Genomic DNA, 5,236 nt, shown 5'->3' on the forward strand with positions numbered 1-5,236 from the left:
GTCGTAACGGATTTACTATGGAATTCTTTAGTTAATTATTTGATGCCTTAGTGTGTGATGATTGTATGATATCTAGTATTGGTTGTGCGTATTCGTCTTATGTGCGTCGCGAACATATAAGATAGTGTGTTAATCTCTTGTGAAGCGAAGGTGGATCTTGAGATTTAGAACTTGCCATGCTAGCATAGGTTCATGTATGATATGCATGATTAGTGGGTAACTCTAACAGTTTTATTCGCCCTGTGTAATCAAAAGGAATAACTTGTGCTTAAATCGTTATGTTGTCAATTTCTGTAGACATGTAGGAACTCAATATAATTGATGCATATTCAACTTCTATCTTAATTGTGGATTCTTGGTAGAATGGTATTAGTACAATGAAAGTTGGCTTTTATCAGTTTCATGTTATTCGATTAATATCATCACTGTTGCATGCTAAGGGTAATAACAATAACTATTGAAGGAAGTAGTAATGAAGTTGTGATCTCATGAGTATTTTAATATTGTTAATTGAAGTGTTATTTAAGTGATTAATTAAGTAATTAATTGTAGTTAATATTTAGTCAACAATTCTAAGTGTTAGTGTTTTAACATTGAGAAGTAATCATACATTGGTGCGTGAGTTTAATTAAACAATAATTAGTCTGAGTCTCTGTGGGAACGAACTAGAAAGTATTCTATATTACTTGCGAACGCGTATACTTGCGTGTATTATTAGTGCGTGTTATCGCCCTAACAAGTTTTTGGCGCCGCTGCCGGGGACTCGGCGTATTTTTTTAGTTTATGTACTTACCATCATTGGTCGTTAGGACTCAGTGATTAGGACGTAGTTGTTACTTATTGTTTCTGGTTGTGTTTCAGGTACATAAGCGAGCGTTTATGCAAACTCATTCTCGTACTCGCAAGAGGACTTTAGATACAGCTGAGGAGACAGACGAAGTTCTTGATATTCTGGAAAAGATAGATTTTGAAGATTCGGATTCAGGAAGTGAGCAGAAAGAACTAGTAATCATGGGTGATCGTATTGTTCAGGCTGATCCAGCTCTTATGGACTTTTCTCGGCCTAAAATTGATGACATTCAGTCAAGCATTCTTCATCCGGCTATTCAAGCTAACACCTTTGAAATCAAGCCGGGCACTATTCAGATGGTGCAGAATTCTGTTTCTTTTGGAGTAGCTGCGACTGAAGACCCCAACATGCACATAAGGAATTTTGTCGAGATCTGCAGCACTTTCAAGTATAATGGCGTGACTGATGAAGCTATCAAGCTGAGGCTTTTCCCATTCTCACTGAGGGACAAAGCTAAGGACTGGTTACATTCTGAACCAGCTGGGTCCATCACTACTTGGCAAGATCTTGTCCAAAAGTTTCCGGTGAAGTTTTATCCGATGGCAAAGACTGCTACTATGAGGAGTGCTCTTACTCAGTTTGCGCAGCAACCTACAGAATCTATGTGCGAAGCTTGGGAATGCTACAAGGAAATGTTGAGAAAGTGTCCACATCATGAAATGCCCGATTGGATGGTGATCACTGGTTTCTATAATGGTTTGGGGGCCCAATCTCGGCCCATGCTCGATGCAGCAGCTGGAGGCGCCTTATGGGCCAAAAGTTATACTGAGGTTTATAATCTTATCGAGACTATATCTACAAATGAGCATCACAACCCAACTCAGAGGATGATGCCTGGGAAGGTAGCAGGTATTCTGGAAGTCGATGCAGCCACCGCTATTGCAGCGCAGCTTCAAGCACTGTCGATGAAGGTTGATTCTCTAGCTACATATGGAGTTAATCAAATAGCTATGGTCTATGAGCTTTGTGCAGGTTCTCATGCTACGGATCAGTGTTCTCTTGTCAACGAATCTGTTCAGTATGTGAATAATTATCAGTGACAACAGCAGCCTATGTCAGCTACTTATCATCCTAACAACAGAAATCATCCAAATTTCAGTTGGGATAATAATCAGAATGCTATTCAGCCACCATATCAGCAAGGTGTGAGTAAACAGTTTAATCCACCTGGATTCCAGCAACCACAGCAGTATGCTCAAAGGCAATCATATCCTCAACAGGGAAGTGCAGCTGCACCTACTAGTGCTGATTTTGAGGAACTTAAGCTGTTATGCAAGAGTCAGGCGGTTTCTATCAAGACATTGGAAAATCAAATCGGTCAAATAGCCAATGCAGTGCTCAATCGTCAACCTGGAACACTTCCTAGTGACACGAAAGTACCATGTAATGACCGGCATTTTATGTAATATTATATGTGGATTTTGTGTGATATTAAAGCCATAAGTGAATATACTTAATGGTTGTACCTTGTGTGAATGAAAAATTTCTGCATTTTAAATTTGCTTTATGTAGTATATGATTTTTCAAAATGAGAGTTTATTTATTTCCCCTATTTTTAATTTATAAGGAATATTCTAAACCTTGGAGAAATTTTCTTTTAAAAGTTATTTTATTAACAAATTTCAAAAGTGATTTTATAAAATTTCTAAAAATCCAAGTTATTTTATGGTATAAATTTTATAGTTTTTGAACTTGTATTTTATTTTATAAAAATAAATCTTTACAAATTTTATTGGTTATAATTATTAAATTACATAAGAGACCTTGCATGCAAATCACCCTTCTATTCTCTCAGAGGGCAAATAAGACTTTTCCAACCCCACTAACTCATTTGATTATTACCAAATTACTACATTAGCCTTGCATGCAAAATGGCCTAACTTTAGCTAAAGGACATTTTTGTAAGTTCTCACTTTCACTCATTATTTGTCAACCAAAAAGCATAAAACAAAAGTTTAAGTGGGAGAAGTCATTCCACTCATTCCACACTCCAATACCCCACAAATTTTTCTCCTCCCCCCTCCCACCCTTGCTCTCGGCCGAAGGCCAAATTCCCCACCCCCCCTTCCATTTTTCAATTCATTCTTCATCTTCCCAAGTGTAAATCTTCTACTTACATTCATCTTATATACTTTCCAAGTGTTTTGTGACTTGGAAGTTGAAGTTTCATGGATGCATGTGTAGTTCTTATGTGATCTCCAAAGAGAAACTCTTGATTCTTGTGAATTCAAGAGCTCTCTATGAGATATATTATGTATATGTGCTAACTAAGTGTTTTATGGAGATATCATGCTTTAAAATCCTTTGCATGCTACTGAAATTTTATTATATATTTATGTTTAGCCATGCATGCTAGTTTTAAGACATTAAAATGATGATCAACCATATTTTGCATGCTACTCTTTTCGAAATCATGTTGTTATATTTAAAAATCTATAAATTCAAAATATGTGTGCTTAAAATAGATTGTTTCCATGATAAATTTCTTATTAATAGTCGATTTTGCAAGCATTTAAAACTTTATGCCTAGTCGAAATCTTGTTATGTGTTTTTCATGAGTTGCATGTTATATATTTAGTTGCATGATGTAGTTTTTGGGCATGGATGATCTCCCCTTCTCTTGAGACACTATTTTAGGACATTAAGACACTAGGTTTGCTTTGGAAAGAGTTGGGTGCTTGGTTTTTAAGTGGGAGTTAAGGGGGAAAGGGATTAGTTGGTGTTTTCATTTTTTCCAGATTTGATGCACTAGTTTATGGGGAAGTTTTAAATGAGCATTTGTTGTGCACTTTGAGCCCCAAGCGACAAGAAGTTAGTATTGGGAGTATATAAAAGGTTTTAGGAATTGGTTGGAGGTTTGCATGTCGTTTGGTTAGGTGCACAAGTAGAATCATAAAATCTGTCCAACAGGGGACAGTTTTGTTGCAACTTAGAAATAGGGAGATTTGACCATGTCATGGGTAGGCCCTCATTAGGCCCTGTTGGGCGTTAGTTAGAGGGAGTGTCAGAGAAGTTTTTCCAGCCATAGTTCATAGTATATGAGTTAGAACCATGTGTCACAAGTTAATTCAAGTCAGGGCGTTTTCTGCCCAGAAAAACAGGGGAACCTTGGACTTTAAGCTTAGGCCCAAGAAGGCCCAAGCTAGGACCTTGAGCCACATCAAGTTTGGGAGATGCCCTAAGGTCAGGAGAGTCTTTTGTAAGAGTTTTGAAGGAAAACTTGTAGTTTAGGAGTGTCTAATGCACTCAAGAAACCATAGATGTCATTCTGAAATTTGCACCAGTGGGCACTTTCACTTAGCACATAGTTTTAGAACACCTAGGAGTGATATTTAGGTTGACCACCATAGTTGTAAGATAGTATAAGGTCAGTGGAGAAAAGGGCACAAGTGAGGATCAATAGGTCTCGGATAGTTTAGAAAAGGCACCTCGAGTTAGGAAGCCAAAATTAGAAGACTTTGTCTAGTTTAGCGACCAAGTGACTTAAGTTGAGGGATCGAGATCATCCAAGCCTAGTGTTGCATTATGGTGTATATGGTGTTATTTGGTATTAATATATGATATGTGAGTATATGTGGCTATGTGTGTGCAATTATATTTATAAGGTGAATATAAATTAAGTGCATATAGGCCTAAGTGCCATCCGTGTTTAATTTTGGGTTGTAAATAGGTTAAGTTGGTGAGAATATATTATAATGAGGATTATTATTATTTATGTAGGATCTCGAGACGAGGGTAAACTTGCCATAAAGGTCGAGTGAAGCTTCCAGATTCAACCTATCTTCATATTCACTGCAATTGTGTAACAAATAGTTCATATATATTGACGCAACTATCCTGAGTCATTTTAATATATTTAAATCAACATATCTTATGTTCATCTTTGAATCATATAGAAATGCCATGAACCCTCGAGTACGTATTGCAAGTAGTTCAAAAGTCTTTTCATGATAGTTGAATGCCATGATAAAATAAAGAGTTGTTATAATACTTGATTGATCCTCTTGATTAACATGCTAATGATTCCTAAGTATTGATATCTCATCCTGATACTTGAACCCCTATAGAACCTTACCTTGATACCTGAAAGCCAAATATTTATCAAAGTTGTCCCTAATTGATTGATACCCCTCTTTCTTATCCTAAAGCTTGACAATTCTGATATATCCTGAGTTAAAGATCATTCTTTATACCTTAACACCCTTAGTATTCATGAAGCTTATCTTCTTGATGATCTAGCACTTGCACCTTGACGAGAAACCATTGCTTTAAGCCCAGTTTGGCACTACCCCTTCATAATATCCAATAGCCTCACTAAACTTCCTTGTCCAAGTTTTATATATGAAATCCTTTCAGTTACCCTAATAAAATAAAGTTTAGTGGATC

General features: G+C 36.7%; 1 non-coding gene across 1 annotated transcript; it reads right to left on the bottom strand.

Moving 5' to 3' along the window:
* Positions 1-1,404: 1,404 nt before the first annotated feature.
* Positions 1,405-1,511, bottom strand: LOC141715572 (small nucleolar RNA R71). Its single transcript, XR_012572329.1, has one exon. It is a non-coding gene; the product is annotated as a small nucleolar RNA R71 (small nucleolar RNA).
* Between the last annotated feature and the right edge of the window lie 3,725 nt (positions 1,512-5,236).

The sequence above is a fragment of the Apium graveolens genome, chromosome 3, assembly GCF_009905375.1.
Source record: "Apium graveolens cultivar Ventura chromosome 3, ASM990537v1, whole genome shotgun sequence".
NCBI classification, from domain to species: Eukaryota; Viridiplantae; Streptophyta; class Magnoliopsida; order Apiales; family Apiaceae; genus Apium; species Apium graveolens.